Raw genomic sequence first — 17,176 nt, forward strand, 5'->3', positions numbered from 1 at the left:
CCTCCTCTCAAGGCTGCACCGCTAGGTAATGAGATTACATTCTCTGTTCCCAAGATTCCACTGCCTGGACCACAGTGGCTGCATGGCCACCACCCAGAGATCTGGAAGAATCGCAGGAGCTTTTCATCCTGCTTGGCTGGGTCACATGCCCACCAGCCCCTTCCTTCTTTGGCTTCATCAACTCTGCTCTCAAGTCTGCCTCCTCCTACTGCTCTGGTCTCCACCTTTCTCATGCATGTTCCTGTCCCTCCACCTACCCCAGAACATGGGTGCTCTGGCACATGCCACCCTACGTCTCCCCTCCCTGGCTGCCTTCATCCTCTCCCTCACTTAAGAATGCTAATGACTCCTGGTGGAACCCCCTGGCCGGGATCTTCTCTCCAACGAGTTCTCCTTCCAGCTGCTGACACAGTGCTGCCTTCAGATGTTCCACATGAGTTTAAATCAGAGCTTGTTTACATTCTTCCTCAAACTGCTCCTCTCTGTATGTTGTTTCTCTTGGCAAACAGTACCATCACCTGCCTCCTTGCCCCAGCCAGAAACCCAGGAGTCGGTCTAGACGACTCCTCCTCATCATTACCCTCCATATCCAATCACTAAGTCCTGTCTATCCCATTTCCTAACTATCCCAGAAGCTGTCACAACCTCCCACTGGCACTTTTGTGGCCTAATGTCTTCTTCTGGAAAGAACCTCTCCACTGTTAGCAACCTTCTTTTTGTCTTCTACAATGATACCACAGGTAACTTCGAAACTCAGTCTGATGACATTTACAAACCTTAAAACCTGTCCTTGCCTTAATGGCTTCTCAACTTAGCACAACCTTTGGGAAATTTCTGGGTCATTGGCAGGAAAGAGGGTGGCCTGGCCTGGCCGTGCTCACTTCAGCTGCAACCCAACCACACCTACCTTCTCCAGGCTCCCAGCACACACCGTGGACTTTGACACTGTCTTAACTTGTTCACTTGCCTCTGTTTGTGGAATGCCCTTCCCTCCCCCCATGCCTTGTTTGCTTGGCCTTTTCTTCCTCATCCTTCAGGACTCCCCACTGACCTCTCACCAAGAGTTCCCGCTAAAGGGGGGGGTTAGCTACTTCCTTTTCCATGATCCCAAGGAACAGGCACACTGATAACAGTGCTAGTCACATATTCCTTGATGCCTCTGGCTCCCCACCAGGCTGTGAGCACCCAAGAGTGAGTGTGACTTCTTACCTTTAAATCTCAGCACCAAGCCATGCAGGGTACACAGGAGGTACTTAATGAATGTTCATGAGTGCCAGGGCGACTGACTCTGGGTCCTAGCTCAGGTGCAGGAGCCCCAGCTCTGGATCTTCTGGGCTGGGATCCAGGGATCCCCTGCCGTAGCTCTTGGGCTTATCTGCAAAAAAATAAGCTTGCACAGAGATCCCAACGTCCCCGCCAGTGCGGAAAAAAAAAATAAATGTGGTTTTCAAAAACTCTTTTGTGGAGTATAAACAGTTTCCTAAATACACCTCCTGCGGTACTGATCTAGGGGCCATAAAACTTGAGGATCGGTGGACAAGTGCTGGGAGCAGGCATCCAACCAAGAGACTAGAGTTTTTAAAACGGCCGCGGGAAGGGTGATTTCCAACCCATTTGTCTTCATTTCGCTGTGGCGATGAGAGGAGGCAAGTGTTTTCCATGCTCTCAGTATTGACACTATATCTTAATATAGTCTGAAAACTTAAAATTCCCGTTCTGGAAACTAGGTTCGCGGTGATGAAAATGAGATCACTGAATCACACGCCGCCCCCCCACCCGCCCCCCATCCACCCCCCCACACACACACACCCCCAGTTTTCCCGTGCCCAGGCCAGGTTCCTAATTAGGTAACTTCTTCTCATAATTACCTAGTCAGCCTTAATGGCTTCACACACTCTGCCCCGTCTCTCACTGGTCCTGTAGGGTCGCTTTTTCAATTGTTAAAACAGCTGCTGAGTTTCAAAACGGTGGAGCAGGGTGGGCGCGCGGGGGTGGCGCCCCCGACTGCAGGCTGCGGTGGGCAGGCGGGGGGTGCCAAAGTGGGGCAGCGAGCAGTTGGCACACCCTGCTTTCCGCCTCCAGCCTTCTGTGTGGAACTCGCCTTCCCACCCCGCCCCCCACTTCAGCCCCTCAGTGCCCCTCTATTGTGCACCCCGGTCTGTCTAACCGAGCGACAGGGCGCGCCCGGGTCTCCCCGGTTTTGGAGACGTTCCGGGGTGGCCGGGGGGGGGGCCTCCCTCGGCTTCGCGGCGGCGGGTGGGGAGACCCGCAGGCCGGGCGCTCCCCGCGGGGCCGCCCGCGAGGGTCCGCGCTCGGGGCGCGGGTGCGTGTCCGTGTGCGCGCGCTCGGGGGCGCGCGGCGGGCAGGGGGCGGGCAGGGGGCGGGGGCGGGCGGGCAGCGCCGGGGCGGGCGGGGGGGGCGGCTCCGGGCTTCGGCGGTGACATTCGGGAGCGAACACACACTCCCCGCTCCGAGCCGCCGGAGAGCGGACCGCGCCGCGCCGCGCACCCTCGCCGAAGCCGCCCGTGCGCCCGCCGAGCCCCGCGCCGCGCTCCAGCCCCGCGCGGCCGCCCGCCGAGCCCCCGCCCGCCCGCGCGCAGCATCCTCCGGCCCCCGCCCGCCCCCCCGCCTTTATAAGGACCTCCCGCCGCCGCCCGGCTCAGCCTGGGGACCCCCCAAACCCAGCCCCGCGCTGCTCCCCGCTCCACTTCGCGGCAACTTCGGCGGCCGCGCGCCGCCAGCCCTCGCCCGCCTTTGAAGTTTGCAGCGCCGACCGCAAAGTTGGGACACTTGGGACACGGTTTCATTTTTTTTCTCTTTTATCTGCCTGCGCCCCTGCCCCCCAGGACCGCGGTTCCCGAGCCCGGGTGCTCAGCATCTCGGCCCGCGCCCCGGATTTGGACTGTGTCGCACCCCACCTCCAGGGGAGGGAGTCTTTCCTCTTCCCCCGCGGCAAAACAAACGTTTTTAAAGGTAAGTGCAGATTGCAGAGCCACCCCGGGCGCCTCAGCCGGCCGCGGCGAGCCCCGCACGAGGCGGGTTCGCACCCGAGGGCTCCCCTCGGAAGGGGTGAGGCGCTCGGGCCGGCACCCCGAGGGGCTGCTCCGCGGCGGCGGGGCGAGGGCTGGAGCAGGGCTCGCTCGCTTCCCCGGGCTGGCGCGGTGGCCGGCGGCCTCGAGCCGGGCTAGCAGAGGTGGCGGGACCCTGCACCCCCACCCCCCGAGGATACTGGGGTTCGGTTACGCACAAGCTGCGGGGTCGGGGAAGCCGCTCTCCCTTTATCCCGCACTTGGTCTGGACAGTTAACTTCGCGCGCCCGTGGGGAGGGCAGCTGCCGAGGTCCCCGGGTCGGTGCCCGCCGCTCGCAGGAGTCCGCGGGGCTGGGGTCTCGGGGGGCAGGGCGTCTGCGCGCAGCGCGAAACCCGGGGGGCGAGAACAACGCGTGGGCCTTGGTCGCCTGCAGGTCGGGCGCGGGGTCCGGGCCGGCGGCCCCCGAGCCGGGCAGCTCGGGGGCCCCCCAAGATCGCTAGCTGCCGCGCCAGAGCACCCCCCGCCGCTCTGGCCCCTGGTCTGTCTTTGCGCGGTGGGGAAACCTCGGTGCAGAAACTTCTCCGAGCTGAGCAGGGCGGTCCGGGACCTGACCCTGCGTTTACCCGGGCTGCGGAGCGAGCACTGTGGGCGCAGCCCTTCCCGCTGGGCTTGGGGCGACAAGGCGTCGTGCCCCGGTCCCGTCTGGGCGCATCGGGGTTCGCTCCATTTGGAGCTCCCTGCGGTTCTGCGCTGAGAGCCGGGCGGCCCCGCCACGCAGGCATCCACGAGGGGTTCCTGGCCCCAGCGGTTTTCTTGGGGGCACTTCGAGAACTGCTGAATTTGGGGTGCGGTTTCGTTTCACCACGCTCCTTGTCCCCCCATACTCCCAGCGCCCCTTCCCCGACATCCCCGCGCTAAGACCGTGCTGGTCGCCGAGGCCCCGGGACTGGGGCGCAGGCGGCTCTGTCCTTGGGGCAGGTGGCTTTGCCCTCCAGGTCCCCTTCAGGGCGCTGTCCACCTCCTGCTGGGGATGCTGGCAGCGCCCTGAAACCCAGACCTTGAGCGGGAAGTGAACCCGAGCAAATGTCTCTGGGTTGGATTTTATCTTTTTTGAACAGAATTCTTCTTCGCGACTTAGTGGAGTGGGTACGTTTGTTTAGGTCTCTTCTTTCGATTCCGCTAGACCACAAAAGAAGAATTTATTATTATTTTTTTTCCATCTAGTCGCAGTGCCCGCTCTCTTGCCCAAGCTACCCCCCCCTCCTCCTGCTGCCTGGCTTCCCGAACCCTTTTTTTTTTTTTCCTTTTCTCCAAGAGGGGACCTCCACACCTCCTCCTGGCCTCCCACCCCGGCCTGAGCGCCTGTGAGAACCAGGAGAGTCCTCAATGGAAATAAATAGGACCCCGCTCCCTTCTCCGCCCCTTTCAAACAAGAAAAATCCTCCCGGGCTCGCAGAAGTAGAGATAAAACATCCCTCCCGAGGGAGCGGTTGTGAGGATTTGATGGGATTGAATTGTTTTATTATCCTGAAAGCTGTGATGGATGGATGCGAGAGCAAATGCATCCAGAGCGGAGTGTTCTGGGGGCGGCCAGTATTTGTTATTATTCATTATTGTTTATTAAGAGTGATAATAAGGCTGTAACCCTAGCTGCAGACTGTGTTTATATTTGGTTTTGATTTTATGTCAGTCTCTTATTACAGTGGTTTCAGAAAGTGAAAACAGCAAAAAAAAAAAAAAAAAGTATTAATTCCTCACACTGGTTCTGCATGTGGGATTAATCAGATGTCAGAAAGATACTGTCATTTTACCCAAGTTTTAATCCGTGAACTTTCAGAAGGCTGCAGACTTCTGAAATGGCCTCATTGGCCTCAGTCTGTCTTAAAGTTCAAAACACTCGGCAACATAATTAATTAAGGTCCCAATTCCCATTTTCAATCTAAACCTATATTCAGGATTATATTAAAATACCCCATCGGTTCTCCTTTTAAAAGTGACTGATGAGTTGAAATTCTTGGGGGGAGGAGGGGTCAACTGGGAATGAGAAATTAGTGCTATTCCACATTTCTCTCAAAAATCCTTTACACTTCTTCATTTTGAGAAAGAAATTACAAGTGCTTTCTCTGCAAACTCCTACCTCCAGCGAACGTCCTTAATCTTTACCACACACACTGAAAACGTAACAGCTTGCAGCTTTGTCTTATTACTGTTTTCATTTTTATGTAAGGAGGTTTTAACTCATTAAACCTGTATGATGAAGACACAAGCTGGCATAGCAGTGAAACTCAGTTTTAATTAGTAACTAACATTTAAAAAAAAAAAAAAGAAGAAGCTAGACCTCTGTAATGGGCCTAAATTGCTATGAATTATGTGTGGTTTAAATTACGCATTTATTGCAGCAGAAATGAAACCATGAATATAAAACATCCTTTAATCACTTGCAGATACAGCTTTTATCTCTTAGGATGTAACAGAAAATATAATTGAAAAATATCCTTCTAAGCATGAGGGAAGCCCCCACCCTGGTTTATGTGTCAGTTCTCTGGAACATTCATGTGGTAAAGTATGACTTGGCAGCACCAGACTGAAGGAACACTACATTTCAAATTTAAGTTTTCGGATAACTCAGGGTAGCGACTTTTACAATCTGCTTCTTGAACCTGGTGATTCGGATTTTGAATCTCATCTGGATTTATGGGCAGACTCTCTCTGGATTGGGAGGGTGGGGGTGGGCAATATGCTGTAATCTCTACCTTGCTATTTTTAATGAAGACAGGAATGATAGAAATAAAATGTCCCTTACTGTCCTCCTGTTTTTGTTTTTTGTTTTTTTTTTTTCTACAGTGGTTCTGCTCAGTCTATCTGGAAGTCAGAATTTTGCTTTTAAAACTGATTGTGTTTTGGTTGTCACAGTTGTTGGGACATAATGTACTTTTCATTTTAATAGACAGGTATTGGAAATGGAGCTAGTGTGACTGAATTGACTGATAGCTCAGCTCGGTAGCTTGGGAGTAGTGTGAATTCCGCCTACTTTGCACTGATTAAAATTACTTTCATCTCTCATCCTTAGATTTCCCAGTGATGGGGTGGTTGACTTTAGTGCCCAGACAGTGTTTCAGAGTTATGTCTTTTTCTCTTCCTTTCTTTTTGTCTGGTCTTGCTTTGGGGAGAGATATACCCAGAGTATGATAGCCTGTTGACTGAATCTTACCAGGGTCAGTTGCCGTCAACCAGTCAATATATTCCAGAAAATATATTCCATAGGCATCTGCAGTGGGTCCCAGGCAAGTGTGACCTACAAAAATCATTCAGATTGTTTATTTGACCTTGAAGCAATATCTAGAACAACTAAACATTTACTTTGGAACAGTTATCCTGAGCAATATAATTTATTCTTCCCCTGTTGGTTCACAATCATTTAGTAGGCAGAGCGGCTAAAGCAAATTAAAATAGAATTGTAAACGTCATCAAATTCTTGTATTGAAAACTGATTTCAAAGTTAAACTCCTGCAATATTTAAATGCTCTATTTAAAAATACTTTGCAGTTTAAAGTCTGATGTTGTTCTAAATTTTGCTTTATTTTTCCACTGCATTACAAATGCACATTGACACCTTGATGCTTGCAGTTCTGCAACACACGTTAACTTTTAGGAAAAATATAAGTACTTCATTACTGGTGCTAAAAAGAATCACATAGTATGACGTGGAAAAACAAAGATGCTAATGTTTTATTGCATCACATAGCGGTATGTTGACTATAAATTCAGTTATATTTCTGTTTTACTTTCTGTGTTAGTGTGGATGTGTGTACAGATTCATGTTATCTCTTCTGAAGTGATACCTGACACTTGCTGTTCTGGAACCTACCAGGGCCCAAGCCAGTGCCCAAGGCAGGTGTGTTCTTGGTTGTTTCCTTCCTAAACTTACTATCTAAACCCCAAAATGCTATATCCACACTGTCCTGCTGCATTTTGACATTTTAGTAAAAACGGCAAACCAACAGATCTATGATTTTAGCTTTTCGAAATATTTGGAAAATATGAAATGCATACTCTTATCCAAGTAAAAGGTATTGTTTGTTTTACATTTAAGAAATTAAGAGTAAGATATTTGACCACTATGGAATAAAAGCAAAACTAGCAATATCTTTCTGCAGAGTTTTGCCTTTGGGATAAAGAGACAGAGTTGACCACAGAACAGCTGGATATAGGGTCCTGTTACAATGTCAATTTTTTTAAGAACTCACTGAGCTAGATTTGCTTTAAACTTCACTTTAACGTCTGCAGACCTCAAGTTTAGAAGAAAAGCATAGGAACATCCAAGATTAGATGTCATTATTCCTTCAACAATTTCTGGATCCTTTGGAAACAGATTTACTACAATAACTTGTTGAATTGGTTTTGGTTTTCATTTCTTAATTTTTCCTGTAGCAAATTTGAACGTGGCACATTTTATGTTTCATATCTTTCTCTGAAGTATTTTTAGTTTCACTTATGAAAAATCTGAAATGAATCTTTAAGAGAGAAAGTATGGCAGAATGCATTCCTTTAACTTATCAAGTATCTCTTTTGGTTATATTTTGAAAGGATTTCATGTAGTTATGAGAAAAGAAGAAACATTTTCAGAAATAATGGAGTGATACAAAGTTTGGAAGGAGCTCAATGAAATGTGATTACAATTACATAGGATTGGATATCAACTCATTTGAGGGAAACTCAGACACTGCCTCTGCAGTGTGGAGATTTTAAACATAATAACCACATAAAAATTAAGTTAGAGACATGCATTTGTGTCTCTTCTTATTAAATGATTTCATCCAATATTGCAAATAGTGGAGATCAACTGAAGTAGATGGGGATTATACAAATTTCCTCTCCCTAACATGAAACCGGGGTAAACACCCTCTTCCAGCTGTGTACTTAGACAGCATGTATTCCACACTCTGAAGACTTAGCCAAAAAGCACGGACCACATTCAAGTGGGTGTTTTATCAACAATTACAAATCGCCGTAACTACTTCTTGTCCTCTGAGGCTAAGTCCTTTCATGCACCACGCTGGATAAAATAGGAGATCGTAATGCATCATTTTGAAAATCCACAAAAACAGAACTCATTGTTCAATTTGTCAAGTTTGCACTATTGCTTTCGGCATCACTATTTTGACATCTGTGTTTTAAGTTATAATGTGGAAACTATGGGCACGTGTTTATATATGAAGATAGATAATACCGTATGTGGATGGTTGGCAATCAAGATGTGGGACAACATATTGGTACTCATTTGAAAATGTTATGTTTCAAAAGGAAAATTTTTTGTAAAAGTGCTTGATCGGGGCCTTCTCGGTGGCACCGTGGGTTGAGCGCAGCGCTGCGAAGCTGTCCACAGCCTCTGCAGCACCAGTTTGGTTCCCGGCCAGGGAGAAACCCTCATGGCGGGACAGACCTCTCCTGACTAGTCTGCTGCTCCCCTCAGCAGTGTGTTTCAGTCTGTCTGCCTGTTCTGTTCCCCACTCTGTCTCTGGTGAATCCTCTCACCTTCTCACACCTCTGGCCTGTACCCCAGTTCTTGTACAAAAATAAATAAATCTAAAAAAAAAAAGTGCTTGATTGATTTAGAATTAGTTGCTCCAACTTAGGTGCTGCAAGTGTTAGATGCCCCCTGGGGTACAGATGCTTACAGTTTATGTCACTCTGTAGTGCAAAGTAAACCATCGCCAGCCATAGGAACCCAGGACATGGCTTTGATTATTCTCTTTGGTTCGGGTCATTTGTACGCTAAGGCTCGAGGCTTTGCCAAGTGTAACATTCTGCATTTTATTCCAGTAATAAAATGTGTTTCTGATTAAATTATCAGTCCCAACCAAACACAAACCCCACGCACAAATATAAATGTACTTGACTCATTTTAGTTACCTCGTTTATAAATACATTCAAAGTCAAATAATAGATATATTTTTACCACTAAGGATACCTATGTTTAATCATTTACTTCTAAATATTCACACGTTGATAGCACTCAATAAATTTAATTTCACATTAAATTACAGCTGCACTAAAATTCCCTGACATTATCAAAAGCTTCAAATTGGGATTAAGATGTCACTGCACCCTGTCATGGAAGAGAAATTTGTTGCCAACAGCCGTGACAGAGATCAGAACCAGCAGTGCTCACTAAAACACTTGGTAACCCTCCCTGAATCTCCCCTATCTCCATTCTAGGGGCCATCCTTCAAAGTTTGCTAAAATGTGCAATTAAAATACATTTTGGGCCTCCCTGGTGATAAAAGGGGTTAAAATGCAGCACTATGAAGCTATCCACAGCCACTGCAGCATGAGCTACCCACATGGTGTGGCAGACCTCTCCTGCCTTGCCCGCTGCTCCCCTCAGCAATATATTTCAGTAGATCTGCCTGTTCTGCTTCCCACTCTATGTCTGGTGAATCCTCTCACCCCCACACCTCTGGCCTGTACCCCAGTTCTTATATGCATAAATAAACAAATCTTTAAAAAAAGAAAATACATTTTTTATGGAAAAATAAAATTGCCCCTTAAAAGGGAGATAAAAATTTAATACTCTAAGGATTGCATTAGCAAGATTAACTACTAGTGAACTAAAGGGCAGGTCTTGGGAGAGATGGCCTGAGAAGAATTGGGGAGACCACCCACCCCAAGTCTCACCCAGATGTCTCATGGCACTAATGCAGTACTATCTGAGAACAGGTGGTTTTCATTTTTAAAGTAGTTTTGCTTTTTAGTGTCCCTTATATATATAAATGTCACCCTGAGTTGGGAAACAGGGTAATCTGATACCAGGTAATGGTTTACAAAGATGTCAATAGCTGGATAAAGCCACATTGGAATGAGGCTAAGCTAAGAGAATTTTAGAGACTAGTGATGATGGATGGATGGATGGATGATCTTTGGATCCCTTAGCCTCTCCTTTGGTCAACTTACCTTAGTATATACCTGCTCTTTGTTCTCTGCCTCTGAAATTGGTTCTGAATTTCTTATGCTCTAGTGTGAGTTATACTCAGGGCCCACTTCATAAGCCTCACTTCGAAGGACTCTACGCTTAAGGAAGTTCTTGGTTTTTTTGAACAAGGGGGTCTTCCATTGGGTTCTACCAATTTTCATTTTCCACTGGGTCCTACAAATTACGCAGCCCACCCTTTTGCATTCCATATCGGTGTGAATTTAACACATAGATTCTTGAGTTGAGGAATTAGAAAGGACACTTGAGATTACCTTTGCAAGGTTAGATCCACTGAATGTTGTGTTTAAAACACTTGCCTTCTAAGTGAAACAAGATAAGGTGAGTCTTTTGAAAAATTGGAGTTGAGGTTTCCCATTGCTCTAAAACCATATTGAAGAGGAACCCAGCTTTTGATCATGTCTCTGTGAGGGAGTGTCCTCTGTCTCATTATGGTGTAAGAAAAAAATTCCTGTAAATCTATTTACACTTTTCTTTATGTATAAAGAAGGACAATAGGGCCTCCCCTGGTGGCGCAGTGGTTGAGCACTGGGTTGTGAGGCTGCCCGCAGCCTCTGCAGCACCAGTTCGATCCCCGGCCACCGGCGAGGGTCCCACAAAAATAATTAATTAATTAATATACTAATACCTTAAAAAAAAAAGGACAATAAGTTTTCATAATATCACTTACTACATCTGTTGACAAAGACACTCTTATTTGAAACAACAGATGATCTTTGAACTATTATTTTCACAAGTATTAGTTATCTGTATAAGCAGTTCATAATTCCTGTTAACAATAGATGTTATATCCTATTATGTTCTGTATATGTCAGTTTTTCAAGAGTTATTCTGACCTTAAAACTCTCATGGAAATGTGTATTATATTACATCTTAAAATTTTTATTTGAAATTTCATTGTTTTTCAGTAAAGTTGTCAGTTATTATGTTACAGTTGTTTCTGTGATCTGAATTTCACAATGTGAAAGGAAATGATTCCATTTATTAATAATTTATTGGGGTAACTGTAGACCCACGATTATTTACAAGGTACTTGCATGTCTCTCATTTTCCTTCAAAGGAGCCCAGTGAAGAAATTATCTTCCTACTCTGCAGTAAGCTGAGATGCAGTTAACTATCAGTTAAAAAACTTACTAATTTCACAGAAACTGTGAAATTAATTTTTGTTACTTTTTATATTTATTGAAATATAATTGACATAAAGCTCTATATAAGTCAATATACTACATAGTGACTTGACATACATGTATTATAAAATTATTGCCACAGTAAGTTCACATCCATCTCCTCATACAGTTACCAAATTTTTTTTTTCATTGTGATGAAAACTTAAGATCTACTCTTGGGAACTTTCAAATATACTGCAGTGTTAACTACAGTCAACATGGTATATACATTGCAGCCCCAGGACTTATGTATTATCCCTGGAAGTTTGTCCTTTTGTCCTTTGACTACCTTCCTCCAATCTCCCACTCCACTCACACCTCTGGTTACCACAAATCTGATCCATTTTTCTATCCCTTTTTTATTTTTTTAGATTTCACATATAAGTGGAATCATGCAGTATTTGTCATTTTCCTCTGATTTATTTCACTTAGCATAATGTGCTCTCAACCCATTCATGTCATCGAAAGTGTAAAGATTTTCTTCTCTTACATGCTGAATAATATTCCATTGTCTTTATAGACATGTATACATTTTTCCTTAAGTAGAGAATAATAATAAATACATATGAGTATGTTATATCTATTTTATCCATTCATCCATCCATGGCACTTAGGGGTTTTCCCTGCGTTGGCTATCATATACAATGTTATTTTTTCTTTTGTAAAGTTGTATTTCTTGAGGTAATGCTGATTTATATAACAATGTAGGTCTTTAAGGGTATAGGTTTACATCTCTAACAGAAACTTTTTTTAAAAAAAGTGGTAACTCTGGTTTTAGAAGCAAAATTGACAGAAATGTCTTAAATTTTTAATTGATATTATTTGCCAAATTAATTTGTATGGGCACTTTCTGCTTAGAATTTCTTTTATAATTTAGTAATTCAAAGATATCATTTATTTTGTCAAAATTCACAAACTCTTAATTGTAGGTGCTTAAATGGCAAATATATATTTGTTCTGGTAATAGTTAACTTAGTAGGGAGTATTTTAGGACAGAATAATTAAACTTTTTCACATTTTAATCATTATTTAAGGTCATACCCAAACAACTTGCTTTTGAGGGTAAAAATATTTTGGCTCAATTGCCCTCCTCTGGTGGCGCAGGTGGTTGAGCATAGCGCTGTGAAGCTGTCCACAGCCTCTGAAGCACGAGTTCCATCCCAGCTGGCCAGGGAGATATCCACATAGCGCAGCAGACCTCTCCTGTCTCTCCCCCTGCTCCCCTCAGCAGTGTATTTCAGTCAGTCTGCCTGTTCTGCTCCCAACTCTGTCTCTGGTGAATCCTCTCACCCTCCCGCACATCTGGCCTGTATGCATGAATAAATAAATCTTAAAAAAAAAAAAAAGAAGAGAAAAGGTACACAAATGTATTCATTTAAAAAAAATATTCTGGCTCAAAATGATACAAAGGGCGAGCAGTAGTAAATAAAGCTTATACTTCTCATTCTAGAAGGCAAAAGCTTTTTTTTTTTTTTTTATTGAAATGCCATTGGTTTACGTTCTTGTCAGTGTTTGGACAGTATAGGATTTCCTGTCTCAGGTGCAGTCACCATAGCACACCCACCACCAAAACACCCGTAGTCTACCATCACAGTCCATTGTAGTCTTTCCCTACCCCAGTTTTCACCACCTTCCCTCTCCCCATCTTGGTACCTCATTTCTGTGGTCAGCTTTCAAGAGTTGGTTTTTAAGTTTGTCTTTGACCTTTTGTTTGATTTCTCTACATTTCATATATAAGTGACAACATCTGGTATTTATCTTTCTCTTTCTGGCATTTTTCATGTAGCATAATCCTTTCCAGCTCTATCCATGTTGCTGCAAATGGCATTAGTTTTTTTGTTTTTGTTTTTGTTTTTGTTTTTTAATGGCTGAGTAGTATTCTGTTGTGAATATGTACCATATCTTCTTGGCCCATTCATCTGTATTGGGCACTTAGCTTGTATCCATAGCAATCATTGAGAGTAAAATGGAGTATCAATTGCTGAATAGATGTAAATGTCTCCCTCCTCTCAACCACTATTTGTACAAATTCTACTCTAATCACAAAAGATAAACTAGTGTTATCACTTTATTGGTTGTACAGTGAGCCATGAGATCAATTCTTGAAGTCAGAGCTCTTTTCCTTTCTTCTGTCCTCCTTCTAATTAGTCTAATTAGCCAGTCATTCAAATGTGGGTACTAAAATGCCCTAAAACACACTCTTTGTTGAGTCTGATCTCTCTCTCTCTATCTCTCTCTCTCTCTCTCTCTCTCTCTCTCTCAGGCAAGTTGTCAAGAAAAGGAAATAATATAGCATTTTCTTCAATAAGAATAGAAATGAGAAACAAGAATAAGAAAAATAACTCATATTTGAAAGAGATAGTCCATGTGTCGATTGAAACATATTGCAGTGATGTCAGGTGCAATACTGAAAAATCAGTGAGTTGCAGGATCCCTTTTAAAATTAGTGGTAATTAATATAGTTCAGCTATATAGTTTATTCTATTAATAGTATCACATTTTTGACAGGTGAGATTTGAAGTGAGGTCTGTTCTAAAGTTTTCAAAATAAATAATTCCCCCCCAAATTAGAAGAATTTGGATGTGAATAGAATAGTGAAAGCTATGATTGACACATAAGAGAGTGTATTCCAAATCCTCTAAAAGTTTAAAGCCTTTAAAACAAAATAATCCACGCAGTTGATGTATTTATACACACATACTTCCATATTGGCACTTCGGCCACCAAATGCATCCTATCATTGACAAACATTTTCTACACTTAATGATGATTCACATTTACAAAGCAATGCAGGCACAGAGGCTGTTTTGAAGTCTTTTCCTCTTGACAGGCTCTATCTCTTGTGAGGACCACTGAACATTGTTGAGGCCCATCTTTCACCAGCTCACATCTTTTCCTTAATGCTTTTCTTAAAACAAACAAACAAACAACAACCTAAAAAGAGGATAAACCACACCTAACCATATATTTTAGTTTTTCAGGGGCAAAGGGATGAAGGAATTGTCCATGAACTCCCAGACCGAATCAGTGGTGTGTGTCACGACCTCTCTCTAATTGTTTCAGGTTCAGATGCTTATATAGTTTCATCAGAATTTGCTAAGAACTCTTCATTAACAGGGACTGCAGGCTCTCTGTGCATTGTCTGTCTTTTGAGTGTCCTGTTCTTTAATCATCTCTTAATCCAGCAATAATAATGCAGAACATCCCAGGAACTGGGCCTAATCCTTGACTTTGTCATCTCAACACGTGCATCTTAAATCCTTTGCCTAAATAGCCTGCATACACTCACCTCTGAACCAGAGTCCTTAATCCAGCTCTGTTTGTTAAACAATATTGAGGTGCTCAGATATGTTGTATCAAGACTAACAAAGGGAATATTAAGAACTTCCTACTCATGATGTGGGTTAATTTTTCAAAGTCAACATCTTGGCCTGTCCACTGTGCTTCTAATCTGTGTCTAAATAGGGACCTAGTCTTTACCTGTTGGTTTAGGTGCAAGTAGTATATAATCTGATGCTGAACCTCCTTTTCATATCTGTTTTAAGAGCAAGTCATAACAGTGTCCCTTGCTGTTGAATACAATTTTGCAACATGTTTGAAAAGCTAGTTTACACTCCTTGTCAATAAATGGAAACATTTTAAAATTTATTTTTTAAAGATTTATTTATTTATACATATAAGAATTAGGGTGCAGGCCAGAGTTGTGGGAGGTGAGAGGATTCACTAGAGACAGAGCAGGGAATAGAACAGGCAGACTGACTGAAACAACTGCTGAGGGGAGCTGCGGGTGAGTCAGGAGAGGTCTGTTGCACCATGTGGGTCAGGCCTCGGCCAGGGAGCTGTGTAAGGATATCCCTACTCCCAGTGTAGGGATACTGAGAGTCATTGTCTCCATTTTGTAAATGAGGAAACTGAGATGCAAACAAGATTAAGAGACTTTCACAAAGAATGAAAGCCAATAATGGTTCCATCAGAACTTCTGCAACTCAGACCTTCTTACACTAAGTCCAATGATCTGGGCAGCCTCTTTGCTATCCTCAAACTAGAATGAATGATTGAGTAATTAAATGAATGATTAAAAATTACTTGACAGTAAAAGATGAAAAAGAGTAAAGGACAGACCAAAAAATAAATTCATATGTTTATAGGAAAATGCAATGGGCTGAACCCAACCAAAGTGCGGAAGAGCTGAGATACTGAGACATGAGCCGGGGTGAGAGACAGAAAAGAGAAAAGATGTGGCAATTCTCCTTTCTGCTAGGTTCTCTGAACTACTAGGTTACCAGGGACCAGTGTCCTTGGGAAATGTTTTCTCTTCTCTCCAAGACACGACCATTCTACATTTATCCTTTGATTTTGGCCTTAGATTTTATAATTTGGATGGTAGAAAAAGTACATTTTGGAAAACTGTTACTTTAGCTTCTTTTTATAAAAATAAGACAACATACCTTTGTGTCCTCACCTCTGAAAATAAGAACACATGAGGAATTAACCATTTTAACTATGTAAGGTCTCTGCTACATGTATCGTACTCATCTATCTATGGACTATAATATCCGAATTGTATCTTGACTACTTTAAAATGACTATCTGGGTTTTGTTTTTTGGATTCTAATACTTTGATTGTAGTTTTGTGGGGTTTTTTTAAGATTTATTTATTTATTTATACAAGCACTGGGTATAGTCAGAAGCACGGGAGGGTGAGAGAATTCACCAGAGCCTGAGCGGGGAACAGAACAGGCAGACTGACGAAATACACTGCTGAGGGGAGCAGCGGGCGCAGCAGGAGAGGTCTGCGTGCCGTGTGGGACCCTCGCCGCCGGCCAGGAATCGAACCGGAGCTGCATAGGCTGCGGGCAGCTTCGCAGCCAGCGCTCAACCACTGCACCACCAGGGGAGGCCCTGATTGTAGTTATTTTTAAAAGATTGTTTGGATTTTGTTCTGTGGTTTCACACTGGAGGTCACCTCAAAGCCTCTTTTGTAGGTTTTAATGCTCTCCTATGAAAGAAATGCCAGAAGAAGAGGAGAGAGGTGACGCGTCGCAATCATCAAGTATTTGAGAAACTATAGGATTAATTTCATGGATTCAAATGTTCCTACTGTAGTCTATGATATTTATTACTCTGGCAATAATAAAAGACTTCTTGATAGCTTCTTATTATGATCTCAGATATGACATGTTTTTGGAGGAAAGGATTCCTCCTGAGGGTTGCCCTATGTATTCTTACTAGGACATTTTTGTGCTCTAAAGGACAGAGAAGATATGCCCTTCTACCAGGCCCCTGGAATACATGCACACACCACCTCTCTATGGCAGCCACACCAGAAGATGTCCATCACGTCTACCTCAAAAGGTTGAAGCTGTGCTTGCCAGCATTTTAGGTTTCATACAATAAAGTATTATAAGTTTAGCACCTTGGAAATTACCAAGAGCATCATCATCTACTTCCTATTTCATTTATATAATCTCTTAGGAGCCAAATCTCATAAATCAGTAACCATTGTCAAGTTTGTTTTCATCTTCATGTCACATTACACACAAAGTGTCATGAGCACCTGCCTGGTGTGGGGCACTGCAAGCAGCATTAAAACAGCTGTAGAGATGTGGAGGATTTGCTTTCTACCAGTGTAACCTCAAGTGTGTAAGAACAGAATTGAAACTATGGAAAGCTGTGCAGAGGACACTCACCAAGAAGATGTGGTATATATACACAATGGAATACTATTCAGCAATCAAAATGATAAACTTGTGCCATTTGCAGCAACATGGATGGAATGGAATGGGATTATGCTCAGTGAAATAAGTCAGACAAGAAAGAAAAATATTGCAGTGTTTCACTTACAGATGGAATATAGTAAAAACCGAACAAAGGATGAGGAAAAAAGGACAAAACTTGTAAGCTGACCGTAGTCTTGAGACAAACAGCAAGGGAGGGAGAAGGGTCAAAAAATAGGAGGGAAGAGCACAAGGGACTGTGGTGATAGATC

The 17,176-nt window shown here is 43.8% G+C and overlaps 1 protein-coding gene and 1 long non-coding RNA gene across 2 annotated transcripts in view; one reads left to right on the forward strand and one right to left on the reverse strand.

The window, feature by feature from the left end:
- The window catches only part of LOC119243589 (uncharacterized), a 33,255-nt gene extending 31,240 nt beyond the window's left edge, over nt 1-2,015 (reverse strand). The window contains exons 1-2 of the long non-coding RNA XR_005124765.1: nt 1,869-2,015; nt 1,210-1,375 (exon numbers count right to left, since the gene is read on the reverse strand). This is a non-coding gene — a long non-coding RNA (uncharacterized LOC119243589). The remainder of the gene's footprint in view (nt 1-1,209; nt 1,376-1,868) is intronic.
- Nucleotides 2,016-2,680: 665 nt separating this feature from the next.
- The window catches only part of NDNF (neuron derived neurotrophic factor), a 38,145-nt gene continuing 23,649 nt past the window's right edge, over nt 2,681-17,176 (forward strand). The window contains exon 1 of the mRNA XM_037509501.2: nt 2,681-2,973. The gene's annotated coding sequence lies outside the window, so the exon portion shown is untranslated. The remainder of the gene's footprint in view (nt 2,974-17,176) is intronic.

This window comes from Talpa occidentalis, unplaced genomic scaffold, assembly GCF_014898055.3.
Source record: "Talpa occidentalis isolate TD23 unplaced genomic scaffold, MPIMG_talOcc4v2.1 talOcc4.13, whole genome shotgun sequence".
NCBI lineage: Eukaryota > Metazoa > Chordata > Mammalia > Eulipotyphla > Talpidae > Talpa > Talpa occidentalis.